The 17039-nt window shown below is 38.3% G+C and overlaps 1 non-coding gene across 1 annotated transcript; it reads left to right on the top strand.

The window, feature by feature from the left end:
- Positions 1 to 11999: 11999 nt before the first annotated feature.
- On the top strand, positions 12000 to 12195 carry LOC131252233 (U2 spliceosomal RNA). Its single transcript, XR_009174268.1, has one exon. It is a non-coding gene; the product is annotated as a U2 spliceosomal RNA (small nuclear RNA).
- Positions 12196 to 17039: the final 4844 nt, after the last annotated feature.

The raw sequence follows: 17039 nt of genomic DNA, 5'->3' as shown, positions 1-17039 counted from the left end.
ATTGGGTAGCGGTGAGATGGTAAGAAGACTACGTCTTTCCTTTTGAGAAGACAAGAGCAAAGGTGGTTGGGCATGCAGATCAGATCCGGCAGACATGCTCTCCTAGATCGTTCCAGCAGAGAAGTTGAAGTTATGTGAAACTTCTCTGGGCTTGGCGATGGCGGAAAAGAAGGACGAAGTGTGCACAAGAACCTATGATGTGATGCAGAGATAAGAGAAGAGATCAAGAAGTTACACGGTTGAAGATTGAAGGCATGGTGGAGATTGTTGACAGATACCTTAAATCTGTCTGTTTTTTGGGCCGCTCGACCGGTCAAGGGCTGCTTGACTCAAAGTCCAGCGACTTATGTTTTTTGGTGTCCGTCCGCTCGACCAGTCGAGGGGATGGCTCGACCAGTTGAGGGGGTCCTTTGACCAGTCAAGGCCTCAACTCAACTAGTCGAGGGTTACACAGCCGGTACGCGGACTGCGTCAATTTAAGGTGGTTTCCAGACTTTTCTAAAGGAGATGCGTAAGTGGAGTTTCCTAAACTATAAATAGGGGTCTTTAGGTCTATTCTAAAGTATTCTAAAGCTTTTTAAAAGTTTTCCAAGGGTTCTAGGGTTATCAAAGGGTATAACAAGGGTGAGATTTGAGATTGTTCGAATCGGGTAAGTCCTCTCTCTTGTAATTTCTATTTCATAGTGAATTTCTGTTGCTTTGTGCCATGGTTTTTTTCCCTAAAAGGTTTTCCACGTAAAATTTTTGTGTTCTCTTGTGATTGCTTGTTACTCTTGGATTGTTATCCTAAATCTATATTTGTGTGAATCCACAGTACAAATCCCCAACATGTTATGTCGACCCGCGCAACAAGACTGTGTTGTGCATAAGTAATGTATATGGCATACATGTTGCTAAATTTTCTGAGCTTTCTATGATCTTTTTGAAATACAATTGTCGTTTCACAAAGGCTGCTATTCTAAAAGCTAGAAGAGAGAACAAAAGATGTTCAGATTCTTACAACACCTCTCTTATTGAGATGAACGCGTTGTAAGCCGAAATGCTGCTGAAATTGCTATTGAATCAATTATCATTTCTTTCATTGTATCGATTCAATGTACTTTGTTTCAGAATCAAGGAAAACATGAGGATATAATTGAAACTCAGAATGAATGAAATACTTTATGATGATTGTTCTCTCTCCCTTTCTTTTTTATTATTGAATGATAATTCTCCCAACGAAATACTTTCGTTTCTTGTCAAAACAGGCCCACCGTGATGTATTTGTTTATCCAAGCCATTCATTCCTTTTCTCATATCATTTTAAGGCATGAACAAAAAAAATTTGAGCCAAATCCAATGCTCAAGTGGACCACACCAAAAAATAAACTTGGTTGTATTAAATGCATAAGGCATTAAATGCAAGAGTCATCTATGGTGTGGTCAATTTGAGCATTGGATCCGCCTCATTTTTTTTAATCATGCCTTAAAATGATCTTAGAAAAGGGATGGACGGCTTGGATAAACATATACATCATGGTGTGCCTGCCCATTAGGGGGCTAGAGACCGGGGGCAGGACGCAATCCGTAGGATCAAGGTCATTCATAAGGCAAGCCCATTGACCCCATCCATCCATTTATCAGGTGTCCAAACTCAAACTGCAAGTGCCGTCTGCCACCATGGTACACTTGTATAGGCAATCGCCGATCTGGATCATCCATCTAGACCCGAGACTCTCCTTATGGGCCGATTAGAGGATTTTGGTCATCAATGTATTTTCGTTAAGGGGATTTTTTTTTCCATTTTCACATGTAAATGATGGTAAATGAGGGTTAAAAAATAATTCTCACACTTCAAATAAAAAAAGAAAAAGTATTCATGTGTCTAATCTATGATATCTATCCAAATAAGTCCAAAAATAAAAATAAAAATAATCCACGGTAAAAGTAGAGTATGTTGTATTTTGTTTTAAAATAATATTAAATTTTGATTTTTAAATTTTCAGTGGTTTCCCTCCACATTTAAATTTTGATGTTTTTGAGGTGTGGGTTTTGTCCCACATCCGATTTTACAAAGAAAATTTTCTTATATATAAGATAGGCTTTTTGCCTTGGACTTGAGCCTCATTCAGGGGGCATGTGAATTTGGTCATGTGGGGAGCTATGCCAGTAGCTCTAATCTATGCCATTGACCACATGCGCGCGCGCACCGAACCGAGTCATGCCGTGCCGAGCCGAGTCTGAGTCCGAGTCCGTGTCCGTGTCCGTGTCCGTGTGCGCATGCACGTGCACATGCGCGACGCGACCGGACGAGACGGGCTGGCCTGGGCGCGGGTGCGGTGTGAGTGTACTCGCGTGGGTGTGTATGTATAGGTACCCGCGGGACTTTAGTTGCGAGAGTGTACTCGCACTTACGTCTTTTCGTTTTAAACTTAAACCTGTTGGGTTTAAACCCAATGGACATAACCCTTTTGTAAAGGGTGCTTATGCACCACTTCGGAGTCTATATAAAAACTTTCAATTTATTTACAAATACAAAAATCCTTTTCTTTTATAAAACTCTCTCTGATATTCTGGTTTAAGAATTTTACTGAGTTCATCGCTGAGTCAACTCAGCAATTTCAGGTTAAACTGCAAGTGGTTCGAGCCTGTGTACAGTGAGTGCACCGCTGGGACCGGGCCATAGTCATTGTATCCTAGAGGTCGATTGCTCTGGAAACCTGTTACACTTGGGACGCTGTCCAAGGGGAGCAAATTTGATTTCAAGCCGAGTGACTCAATCACGCCTCGACTCAATTCAATAAGTCCTCTTTCTCAAAATTTTATTTTCTTTTTTGGTTCTCAATTTTCTATAGTCTATTTAATTCAACCAAATAATTCAACAATCTTGAAATCGAATTTGTTGAATTACATAGACTATGGCTACCATAATAGTAAATGCTTCTACTGAGTTACCAAAAATCGAACCATTCGCTGGACAATGCTTTAAATGGTGGAAACAGAAACTGATGTTTGCATTGACCACCCTTAAAGTTTCATATATACTATCTGAATCATTTACTATAGATCCAACAAATCAAACCGAAGTAGCAGATGAAAATAATTATAAAAATTATATTCTAAACTCTTTGTCCAACGAACTATTGACGTGTATGCTTCTTATAAATCTGCTAAATACATATGGATTGCTTTAGAAAAGAAGTACATATTGGAATATGCAAGTGATAAGAAACATGCAATTGTTAATTTTCTTCATTATAAAATGACAGACGATAAACCTGTTACAAATCAGATTCACAATTTTCAAAATCTAGTTCACGAACTATCGACAGAAGGAATTAAGTTGGATGAAGTGCTTCTTTCAGGAGCGTTAATAGAAAAGTTACCGCCCTCCTGGAAAGAATATAAGAATAGAATGAAACATAAAAAGAACAATGTTTCTTTGGAAACCACTATCGGACACATACGGATAGAGGAGGCTAATAGAATCAGGGACCAAAAAGAAAATAGAAACGAAATAGATTGAAAGACGAATATTGTAGAATCAAGTCAAGATAATAATAAGAAAATAGGCAAACGTCATAACTATGGCAAACCTGGACATTATGCAAATGAATGTAGGCTCAAAAAGAAGAATGTAAACAATCAATTCAAGAAAAAGGAAATTGCTACAACTGTGGAAAGCCTGGGCATTATGTTAAAAGTTGTAGGCTTGAGAAAAAAATAGAGGAGGCCAATAGAATTAGGGACCAAAAAAGAAAATAAAAATGAAATAAATTCAAAGGCGAATCTTATAGAATCAAGTCAGAAAAATAATAAGAAAATGGGCAAATGTTATAACTGTGGCAAACCTGTACATTATGCAAATGAATGCGGGCTCAAAAAGAAGAATGCAAACAATTAATTCAAGAAAAAGAAAATTTGCTATAACTGTGGAAAGCCTAGGCATCATATTAAAACCTACAGGCTTAAAAAAAATAAAAATAAGCCGCAGACTAATTTTACAGAAACAGGCAATAAGTCTGACATGGTAGTAGTTGTGGTGTCAAAAGTCTTCCTTGTAAATAACTTAGAGTAGGTACCAGACACTAGTGGCAACTAAGCATGTGTGCAAGGATCGTAGCATGTTTACCTCCTACCAAGTATCAGAAGATGATGAACAAGTGTTCATGGATAATGCTAGAACATCTCCAGTTGTAGGCAAAGTGAAAGTACTTCTGAAACTCACTTCTAGAAAGACTCTAATGTTGAATGATATCCTACATATGCTTAACATTAGAAGAAACTTGGTCTCTGATTTGCTTCTCAATAAGGCTGGTGTCAAGTTAGTATTTGATTCAGATAAGCTTATAATGACTAAGAATGAAACTTTTGTTGGTAAGGGATACTGTAGCAATGGTTTATTCATTATAAATGTATCCATTGATAATAATAAGAAGATATCTAGTTCTGTTTATATCGTTGAACCTCTTTATCTATGATATAGTAGATTAGGTCATGTGAATGTAGTATCTTTGAAAAAAATGAAAAGATTAAGTTTATTACCTAATATATCTAATGAGAAATTCGATAAATGTGAACATGTGTAGAATCAAAATTTATTAGAAAACCCTTTAAACGAATAGAACGATCCTCTGTTCTATTAGAATTGATACACAGTGGCTTAGGTGATTTTAGAAATCACATGTCTAGAGGTGGAAAAAGATATTACATAACTTTTATAGATGACTACTCTAGGTTCACTAGAATCTATCTGTTAAGGAACAAAGATGGAGTTTTAAATGTTTTTTCTAAATATAAAATTGAAGTTGAAAATGGGTTAAATATAAAAATTAAAAGACTTAGAATAGATAGAGGAGGAGAATATGAATCTTCTCAATTTAGAGAATTATATGAAAAGAGTGGAATAGTTCACGAAACTACAGTTCCCTATATACCAGAACAAAATGGAATAGCAGAATATAAGAATAGAACTCTAAAAGAGATAATAAAATGCTATGTTAAATAGTTCAGGCTTACCCTCAAATATGTAAGGAGAAGCAATTCTGTCTGCTTGTTATATGTTAAATAGAATTTCTTCTAAATCTTTTGAACAAACACCTTATGAACTTTGGAAGAATAATGTTCATACTAATAAATATATTAAAATATGGGGGTGTCTTGCTAAAGTAAGATTACCTAAAATTATGAAAAGAAAATTAGGTCCTAAAACGAATGACTGTCTATTTATAAGTTACACACAAAACAGTGTAGCCTACAGGTTTCTAGTTTTAAAAACTAAGGATAATATTTTAGATCCTAATACAATTATAGAAGCTAGGGATATAGAGTTCTTTGAAAACGTATTCCCTATGAAATCTAAATCTATAAGAATAGATAAAGTTAATGAATCAGATATCGCGTATACAAGTAAAAGTACTTACAAGAAAGTAATATAAGAGACACAACCAAGAAAAAGTACTAGGGTTATAAGAGAAACTAACTTAGGAGATGATTTTTTCACCTTCTTAGTAGAAGATGATCCCACAACTTATACAAAAGCGATTAACTCTCCAGATGCAATCTTTTGGAAGGAAGCAATAAGTGATGAGTTAGAATCTATTATATCTAATAACACTTGGGAACTCGTAGACCTACCACCTGAAAACAAACCAATAAGCTATAAATGGATTTTAAGAAAGAAACTAAAACCAGATGAGACCATTAATAAGTTTAAGGCTAGGTTGGTAGCGAAATGATTTAAACAAAATAAAGGAATAGATTACTTTGATACATATTCCCCTGTAACTAAGATTACAACTATTAAGGTTTTAATAGGGATAGCCTCTATATATAAACTGGTAGTACACCAGACAGACGTTAAGATGGCTTTCCTAAATGGAGACTTAAAAGAAAAAATATATATAGAGCAACCTGAGGGTTATAAGATATCAGGTAAAGAAAATAAAGTATGTATACTAATTAAATCACTATATGGCCTAAAACAAGCTCTTAAACAATGGCATAAAAATTTGATGATGTTTTAAAATCAAATGGTTATCATATAAATAATGTAGATAAATGTGTATATAGTAAAATTTCTAAAAATGATTATGTTATTATGCCTTTATGCTAATGACATGCTTATTTTTGGAACTAATTTTAAATTAGTAAATGCAACTAAGAAATTCTTGTCATCTAAGTTTGACATGAAAGATTTAAGAGAGGCTATTGTAATCTTGGGTATTGAAGTAACCAGGAAAGATTGTGTTATTATATTATCACAATCTCATTACATTGAGAAGATATTGAAAATATTTAACCATTTTGACTGTTTACCTGTCAGTACTCCTTATGATTATACTGTGACTCTCATGAAGAATACAGAAAATAGTGTGTCTCAATTAGAGTATTCCAGAATAATTGGTAGCCTCATGTATCTAACAAATTGCACTAGACCAGACATATCTTTTACAGTAAGAAGGCTAAGTAGATATACACATAACCCTGGAAAAGAGTATTGGAATGCCTTATCTAGGATTTCGAGATACCTAAAAGGCAATATGGCATATGGTTTATATTATAATGGTTTCTCTGCTGTATTAGAAGGATACAATGATATTAACTAGATCAGTGATTCAGATGATACAAAATCTACCAGTGGATATGTCTTCACTTTGGGTAAAGGAGCAGTCTCTTGGAAGTCTATCAAATAAATATGTATCGCTCGGTCAACTATGGAATCCGAATTTGTTGCCTTAGAAAAGGCTGTATTAAAATCCAAGTGGCTTAGAAATCTCTTAACTGATATATCATTGTGGCAAAAGCCTGTATCAGCTGTGTCTATTCATTGTGACTGTCAAGCAGTTATAGCGAAAGCAAAAAGTAAAATATATAATGAAAAGATCAGGTATATTAGACTTAGATATAACATAGTGAAACACATGTTGCGTGATGGAGTCATATCTATTGACTTTGTGAGGTCAGAAAAGAATCTAGCAGATCCTCTAACCAAAGGACTATCTAAAAGGTTAGTCAATGATACATCGAATAGAATGGGGCTGAGCCTAATATATGAGCTGGCAGTTTTGGCAACCCAACCTATACAAGTGGAGATCCCATGAGATAGGTTCAATGGGTAAACAACAAGACACGAGGTAAACGATTGCACTGAGTTATATGAACCCCTTCTATGGTGTACAGTGCGAGCATTAATGCAGAAAGATGAGTTTTTAGAACTCATAATGGATCCATAGTCATATATTTGGTAGTATATATAGTTGCTGCATACACTTGATGGAATTCACTTATATGGGTGTAGAGGTGGAGGCTGATTCCTATGAGAATCTAGGCGAATTCTCTAGATCATTTATGAATACAGGTAATGGTATATGGTCGAAACCTACCGAACCGCAGAATCACTTGCAGAGAAAAAGTTGTGTGAGTGGCATGTACTTGCAATATACATTAAAATGATTCAGGTTCAATACTACAGTGTCACCTGATTCCTGTAGACCTGTCTTGCTTATTCTAATGTCGGTTCAAGTCTATGGTAACACTGACACCATTGCATAACTATTACGCGTTAATCTGAAAGAGTTTTATTTTAAAACATGTGAGGGATTGTTGTATTTTGTTTTAAAATAATATTAAAATTTGATTTTCAAATTTTCGGTGGTTTTCCTCCACATTTAAATTTTGGTGTTTTTGAGGTATGGGTTTTGTCCAACATCAGATTTGATAAAGAAAATTCTCTTGTATATAAGATAGGCTTTTTACCTTGGGCTTGAGCCCCATTCAGGGGGGATGTGAATTTGGTCCTGCGGGGGGGGGGGCGCTATGCCAATAGCTCTAATCTATGCCATTGACCATACACGCAAGCGCGCATGGAGCCATACCGTGCCAAGCTAAGCCGAGTCTGAGTCCGTGTCCATTTACGTGTGCGTGTGCATGCGCGCATGTGCGACGCGATGGGACGGGCTAGACTGGGTGCGGGCGTGGGTGCGGGTGTGAGTGTGAGTGTACTCGCATGGGTGTGTGTGTGTATGGGTACTCGCGGGACTTTAGTTGCGAGAGTGTACTCGCACTTGCGCCTTTTCGTTTTAAACTAGAGAGATGTATCTGTTCCGGTTGGTCGCACATGTTGGGTTTAAACCCAACGGACCTAACCTTTTGTAAAGGGTGCTTATGCACCATTTCGGAGCCTATATAAAGACTTCCGATTTATGTTTGCAAATACGAAAATCCTTTTTTTTATAGAACTCTATCTGATATTCTGGTTTAAGAATTTTACTGAGTTCATCGCCGAGTCAACTCAGCACTTTTGGGTTAAATTGCAAGTGGTTCGAGCCCATGTACAGTGAGTGCACCGCTGGGACTGGGTCATAGTTGTTGTATCCTGGAGGTCGATTACTTTGGAAACCTGGTGCACTTGGGACGCTGTCCAAGGGGAGCAAATTCGATTTCAAGCCGAGTGACTTAGTCACGCCTCGACTCAATTCAATAAGTTCTCTTTCTCAAAATTTTATTTTCTTTTTTGGTTCTCGATTTTCTATAGTCTATTTAATTCAACCAAATATTCCAATAGAGTACACACTTGAAATACAGAAAATTGAAAATTAAACACTCACCGTTTGAAAACTTACTTATGGCCATAAAAGTTTTGGATGAAGTTATATTTGTGTTTTTTGGTCACCATATACATGACCTTATTAATAGGTTGGATGATTGACGGTGTCATTGTCGGCCCTAAAAAAAGTTCAGAGTTTTAATAGTGAACGGCATTATCTACACTATTTCGTAGGGTGTGGTCCACTGAAGGTTTTAATCTGCCTCCTTTTTGGGCTCATTCATTAAAATGAGCTGATAAAATGGATGGACAGCATGGATTATCAGACAAATACATTATGGTGGAACCCACATATTTCACTAATGCAATTCTTATTTTTAAAAAAAAAAATTAAAAAAAAAAAAAATAGCAGAAATACACCGTTGGATTATCATTTTTTCCAAGTGATATTGAAATGTTATCATTATGTATTTACTACTGTTTACAGTAGTAAATGAACAAATTATTCATGCTTATACCTACCCTAACATCATTAGATCAAATGACTAAAAAGCCAATACATGGTAGCATTGTCACACAAAAGGTTAAGATGAGATCCTTACAACTTGTACTATAGGTAGAAGGAAATTGTAGGAGAGCAAGATGGTCGTCATATAAGGAGGACACGTACCTGTTAGACAACCATAGAGACTAAGAGCATGTAGTTGCCACACAAATACAACCATAGAGACTAAGAGCATGTAGTTGCCACACAAATATATGGTGGAATGCAAGAAACTATAATTTAAGTAATGGCCTAATAGAGTGCAAGAAGTCAAAATAACTAGTTATTGGTGATGCGCTCCAAGACAGAATGTGATTGGCTAGGCTTAGCTAACAGCTGGAAATACAAAGATCATAAGAAGGTATCCTTAAGAAAGCCTAGCCAACGGCTGGAAATACAAAGATCATAAGAAGCTATCCTTAAGGAAAAGGCGTAATCGGCCACCTCTTTTTCTAGCCAATTAAGTGAGAAAAGATCGTGAAGATTAATTTTGTATACAATTTTTTTGGCAACAACCATGCATGCCTATAAATAAAGTAAAGAGCGAAGCTTCGGACCCATGACAATCCAACACAATTCTCTTGCAGCACAACACTGCCCATCCTTCTGTCCTTCATTGTTGTCAATCCCAATTTAGTTTAGCTTAACTTAGTCTTAGCCTAATTCCATTGCCAGCTAACACAATACTGCGGAAAAGCATGGATTAATTAGGTTATTTATCTTTCTACCTTGTATCAAAGATCACATTGTTGGACCGCTAGGAATATCTCTAAGTTTTCACCAGAATGCTAATGGAGCTTTTTTACCTACATGCTTAGAAATTCCATCGAGTATCTTACCTACAAGCAACGAATTGATGATCGTCTAAACCACATTCATCTTGCCTATGAAGCTCAATCAAGCAACAAACGAACAGTTGAATCACAAAAATCTCACCTGCGAAGTGCGGTCCCAACGAACAGGTAGTCGATTGCCACAACTACCTTACCTATGAAGTAGGTATTGGGAGAAAGATTCTCGACCACATGCATAACAATATCAAAATTAAAAGAAAGAAAGAAAAAGTTATAAACCACAATACGGAAATTTATGTCATTCCCTTTTGGTATGTCTACTGATTCACCCCAATCCACTATGTTAAAAGAAAAAAAAAAAATGGCTCTTAGTACAATGATAATTCTCTCTCTGTCACGACAGAATATATTACCCCAAAGGAATTAGGGTTTACATAAAACTACATGTGAAATTACAAAATTGACCTTTGGACAGGGGCACACCCCTAGACCCTAAGCAAGAGGGCGATGCCCCCAAGTGAGCCAGTGCAGAGCTTAACCTGTGAAAGTGGTGGCTAGTTGAACTGTACACCTTTTTTAATCAGCCTCCATAGATCCTAACAGTTGGTTCCAAGTGACAAACAATTCTAAGCAACATAGATCCTAACAGTTGGTTCCAAGTGACAAACAATTCTAAGCAACATAGATCCTAACAGTTGGTTCCAAGTGACAAACAATTCTAAGCAATGAATAGACTATCACCCTACTGGATATCTCACTTATGAAGTACGGCTAGGGCAACAAACATATTGTCATTTAACCACGATCCTCCTACCTATGAAGCCCGGCCGTGCGACAAACAAACCATTAAAAATTCCACCCGCCACCGATCATCTTGCCTATGAAGCCTAGATTGCACCGAGCAATGAACAAACAATCTTTCCGCGAACCATGATTGTCTCACCTATGAAATTAAGCATATGACGAGCAAACCTTTGCTATTAATTAATGACTACCTTACTTACGAAGCCAATTGAACGACGAACAAACAGTCATGCCCATGGATCATCTTGCCTACGAAGTCTGATATCTTGTCAAGTGACAAACCAACTCTTGTTAGTTAGCCTTCTTTTTATTTTTATTTTTCATTATACTGATTGTAAGCATTCATTTGATATCAATAAAATACTTTCTGCGTACTGCCATTTCTCTTTTGTCATATTATCATATCATTTCTCTTCTGTCAATATTATCATATATCACTGTAAAGGCAAACAAAACTCATCCAAACGACGAACCCTCTCATGTGTAAGTCATAAGCTTTTCTATAATCGATGATAGGATAGACGGCCTAGTCCATACGAAACTTGATCTTTTGATCTATTCGGTCCTGGGTCATAAGGCATTCAGTTCGATTCGAATCACATTCAGCTTTAACACGTTCAACACATACACACCATACAAACAACCCCAATTTGTTCCAAACACTTCCTTGTGCAGGTCATTCATTGGATGGCCAGGATCACTAGAACAAAGCATGAGTCATGGGCACTTGAAGGCCCACTGCCTTCCATAGATGGAGGGTCCAGACTCTAGACAGACGTATGAAACTGCTTTTGTGGCTGACCTGAACCAAATGACTTGATAATAGATAGCACTCATCACCGTATGTGCTCTGGCTAGCCCATATTGAATATGAACCGTTGGCCATTACTTTTTAATATTTTTTCTTTTATGTTTTATGCTTTTTAGCCATGGCACGTCGTGTGGGCCCTAACTGTTCAATGGCTTAGATATTGCACACACGTACACATTGGAACGTGAGAGGAGAGTAGGAATCAGCTGGCTACCTGGAGTAGCGGGTTTGATAGACGGAGATGATCTAGGCCGCTTATCAGGCAAGCCCTCTGCATCTATGCTCTCACCCAAACCCTACGCCGTCCACTTGCCAAGTGGGCAACATTGTCAAAAGAAATGGACGGCAAAGGAGTTTAACCAGCCGACCAAATTCAAAGTAATACCAGCACATGCCATGTTTACAGCAGAATCGAAAGAAGTGAGAGGCTTTTGAGTTTTAGTCCCATACTGACTGATGAAGGAAGAGAAGATGGGAGTAATTATAGTATAAAAGGGATGGAAGGTGAACGAGAAAAGCATACCTTTCTCGGCCTTTTGGCTAAGATCAAGTGTAGTATCTGTTCTTATCAGTTTAATATCTGATACGTGGGCCATCGGTCCACATGATATTAAATTAATTTCTTGTGGGGGAGGGCCCACCACAGTAGCTTGCTACTGGGTCCCCCAAGTGTCGCCCTTGTGTTGCACTATTGCATGGGCCTGGCGCGCCCCTCCCAAAGCTAATTATGAATGTTTTTAATAATCCAGTGGGGCCCATCAAATAATCTTGCATTGGTCTCACTAGCTAATCTTGATTGCTCGATCATCCTACAGGTTATGTCAAATCATTCAACAGTTTATATAGTTTTATTAGAAGTTAAATTGCTGGTTTCTACTGTAAATGGTAGTGTGGGCAACTATTAAATGATCATTTCCATTGTAAATTGCTTTTTTTTTTTTTTTTTGGCTTTTAATTTAGGGATTTTTTACAACAATATTCTTTGAGAATTTCATCTTTCCAAATAATACCTTTATGAATTGAAATACTAAAAAGCCAGTGTTTAAATGGGATATGTTGTTTCTGGTTGACAGCTCCGTCACCTCTCTGTGAGATTGGAAAAATCTCTTTAGAAAAAAAATGGCATGAAAAATCTCCAAAATTTATTGCAATAAAACTCATATGGAACGTTGTCCTACAAGTGTGGCTTGTTATATATATATATATATATATATATAAGTAAATTTTTTCTAAAATATAATTCACATGCTATCTGATGCATTAGAAAGACTTTTATACTCTCCGACAACAATAAATGATCTTAGACTCTCTTAAATATTCGGTTTTTCAGAAATCCACTTGTAGAACGTTGTTCTACAGTGTGGCTTGATATATATATATAAAGTAAATTTTTTCTAAAATACAATTCACATGCTATCTGATGCATTAGAAAGTCTTTTATACTCTCCGACGACAATAAATGATCTTAGACTCTCTTAAATCTTCAGTTTTTCAGTAATCACAAGTGGAATATGGTGCAGTTGGCCTGGAAAAGTTTATCGGGACCAAAGTGTCAGAATTGAAAAGTCAAGTGGCAGAAGAACCTGGATGACTCTAGTCAATGACACTGGTTAAGTTTAATACTTTGCAGTGCAGTAGACTTATAAGGCCATAAAAAAACATAAGACAACTATTCCTTTCAATTAGGGCTGTACACGGGTCAAGCTAGCTCAAAAAGCTCGCTCGGCTCGGCTCGAGTCAGCTCGGATTGACTCATCTTGAAAGGCCGACTCGGGGCGAGTCAAGCTTGTTTTCTAAAGCTCGAGTTGAGTTCAAGCCGAGTTCGACCATGGTGCATTTCAACTCGACTTGACTCGAACTCGACTCGACTCGAAGCTCAAGCTCGAGCTCAACTCGGTTCAAGTAATATATTTTAATATTATATATTATATTGATATTAAATATATATAATATGTTTAACTTTAAAAAAAATATATAGTTAAAACTTAAAAGTTTTTACTAAAAAATCCTACCCGACCGTGCTGGATTGAGTCAAGTTGGGGTTTGGGTCGAGGTGAGCATCGGGTTGAGTTGGGTGTGCGTTTCGGTCGAGCTGGGCGCTGAGTTGGCTTATGAACAAGCTCGACTCGACTCAAACCACTAGCTCGACTCGAGATTGACTAGAAAGCTTTGGCAAACAAGCCAAGCTTCAATGTTGAGCCCAAGGGCGAGCTCAAGCTCGAACTCGAGTATAGCACGGACAAGTCAAGCCGAGCTTGGCCTAACTCAACTCGACTTGATCGGCTCGATGTACAGCCCTACTTTCAATCAACCAGTCTTACAGGCTATATCCTAAGGAATGTGCAACTTCGAGAATCACCTTTCTTGATCCCCAAGTGTGTTTAGGCAGATCCTCGTAAGGCTACAGAAGGCATAGGAGCACTGATAGACCCAAATTGAAACTCATAAACAAGCTCAATGCATGTTGTCGATCATGACGTGAAAAGATTGTGATTCGGTTACCCGTAATACTATAAAAAGTACAAGGACAAATTATAACTTTTTCCTTAACCTAGGGAGACACCCGAATTTTTAGTCATATGAATTTTTGACAATAGCCCTCTAGTTGGAATAGAACAAACTGCATCTATGCTTAACTAGGATGGCGAGCTGTCTATTCACTTTAGCGTTCAATTGCTCACAATCTCCGTTAAAGATAAGAATCCATAGAGACTCCACCCAAGATGATAGGGACTACTTTGTAGGAATTCGTCGAATTTTAGAATAGTCTTCTAATCGACTCAAAAAAGCATTGCAAATCTAAATGGATTATATGAAGAGGATCCCCATGACCTCTCGGAGCTAACCAATAGTTTCGATTGGCCAAAAGGCTCTCTCACATATCACCCTAGCCCACCTAGAGCTACCAAATGGTACATGGGTGATAGGCATACTAAAACACCTTGAAATTCGTACGAAAAAGGTCAGTGGGAATCTAATTCTCGCTGGTAACGAAAGTCCACTAATTGAGCACATAGAGCTCTTATCTGTTGGCGTGAGCTGTTAGAAACCAACTTAGGAAAGATATAGTTGTAGACGTAAATATAGAAGATATAGCTGTAGACATAAATATAGAATTCTCCCAGACAAGGACATAATCTTTGCCGAGATATCTGTAATAGACAAAAATATGATTGCAAGTTTTCCTATTTATTTGTATTCTCTTAGTGTAAAGATATATTTGGAAAAAAAAAAAAAAACAGAATAGTTGACATGGTATCAGAGCCATCCGATCCTTGGCTCCCTCCACCGAAAAAAACCTAGCTTTCTTTGTTTGATCCGTGCCTTCCAGCTATGGCCAACACCGGCACTGGTGACCCTTCACCACATACCAACTCCATCCTCACCACCCTTACCGACCAAATGATCGAAGCTTTATCCAAAGTCCAGGTCCCAACTTCGACTACCGAAAGCTCGACCGCTCCAATTGGCATCAAGTTGGATGGTTCCAACTACGCCCTTTGGTCCCAGGTTGTCAAGATGTACATCTCCGACAAAGACAAACTGGGCTACATCAACGGCAATTGTCCACCACCGTTGCATGCAGATCCATCCTTTCAAAAATGGCGTACCGATAATGTCATTGTCAAAGGATGGTTGATAAACTCTATGGACCTGACACTCATTGGCAATTTCATCCGATTTCCCACTGCAAAATTGGTCTGAGATGCCATTGCTACGACTTATTTTGATGGCAGCGATACTTCTCAAGTCTATGAACTCAGGCGACGTGTGGCTCGCCTGCAACAAGTCAGTGGCTCCCTTGAGAAGTTCTACACCGAACTACAAGGACTTTGGCGGGAAATTGATTTTCGTCGTCCGAATCCGATGGAATGCACCACCGACATCCAACACTACAACAACCTACTCCAAGAGGATCACGTTTACACCTTCCTCGACGGTCTTGATGATCGCCTCGACAACATCCACAGCGATGTGCTTCAGATGCGTCCATTTCCTTCCATCGAGCAAGCTTATGCTCATGTTCACAGGGAGGCTCTCCGACAGGGAGTCATGAGCACTGGCGACCCCGACAATACCTCCAGAGCGTTCTCGCCACCAAGGGGTTGAAACTAAGTTCAGCCACCTCACCCTCTGTTGCGATCTCCAGCCAGTCCACTGGGAAATCCACTGCAGCCTCTAAGTCACGAACTGTTCTTGATGGAACGAAATGCTCCCATTGTGGCAACCATCGCCACACAAATGAGAATTGTTTTTTTAAAAAATGGCTATCCTGATTGGTGGTATGAGTTGCAGGCAAAGAAAAAGAAGGACTCGGCTAGTGCGGATGTGAACAATGGCAAGGTTGTTGTAGTGTCATTCGAACCCCACCTTTCCTTGATTCCCCAGGCTGAGTCTTCTCAGGATGCGGGACCCGTCTCCGATATAGGTAACTCTGGTTTTGGATTAGTTACCTCCTTATGTGATGTTAATCATGGTGCCTGCCTCCTTAACTCCAGAGCTACAGACCACATGACTTTTGCATCTACTGATTTACTACGACATCTCCACCACGACGCACCAATGTTGCAAATGCTAATGGGGCTGTCTCTCCGGTCATAGGGGCCGGATCTGTGTATCTGCCTTCTTCCCTCCAACTGTCGAATACGCTACTTGTACCATCGCTCTCGCATAAATTATTATCTATTAGTCACGTTACTACAGAATTAAATTGTGTTGTCCTCATTTATCCTACATTTTGTCTTCTTCAGGATATTCTTACCAAGAAGATAATTAGGCGTGGTACTAAAAGCGGGGCCTATACTACATGGAAGATGTCAACATAGGTCATGCTCATCACATATAGAGTGATGGGAGGGAACGACAACTTTGGCTATGGCATCGACGTTTGGGACATCCAAATTTTGGTTATCTGTAACATTTACTACCTGATCTTTTTTCTAATATGGTGCTATCTGATCTTAAATGTAATACCTGCATTTTAACCAAAAGTCACTGTACTTCATATTCGTTAAGTATGAATAAAAGCATTATTCCCTTTGCTTTAGTTCACTCTGATGTGTGAGGTCTCTCCCCTATCTTTATTGGTTCTGGTGTTCATTGGTTCATTATTTTTGTTGATGATTGTACCCGTATGATCTGACTTTACTTGATGAAACATAAAGATGAAGTGCTACACATGTTCCAATCATTCCATGCGATGATCCAACTATAAGTTCTTCGCTCTGATAATGGCAGAAAATATGTTAATCAGCGCTTTCACACCTATTTCGAACACCATGGACTTGTTCATGAGACATCGTGTCCTCAGACCCCTCAGCAAAACGGTGTAGCTGAGCAGAAGAACCACCATATTCTCGAAACTGCACAAGCTTTACTACATGGAGATCATGTGCCGACTCTATATGGGTCTGATGTGGTGTCTACTACCGTACATTTACTCAACAGACTACCCTCCAAAGTCTTAAATTTTCAAGACCCCACTCCAGGTTCTGGCATCCCATGTCTCCTTGCCCACAGCCCTAATGCTTCTTCCCCGAGTGTTTGGGTGTGTGGCTT

This window comes from Magnolia sinica, chromosome 7, assembly GCF_029962835.1.
Source record: "Magnolia sinica isolate HGM2019 chromosome 7, MsV1, whole genome shotgun sequence".
Taxonomy (NCBI): domain Eukaryota; kingdom Viridiplantae; phylum Streptophyta; class Magnoliopsida; order Magnoliales; family Magnoliaceae; genus Magnolia; species Magnolia sinica.
The sequence above is the reverse complement of the archived record's forward strand: the minus strand, read 5'-3'. Positions and strand labels throughout refer to the sequence as shown.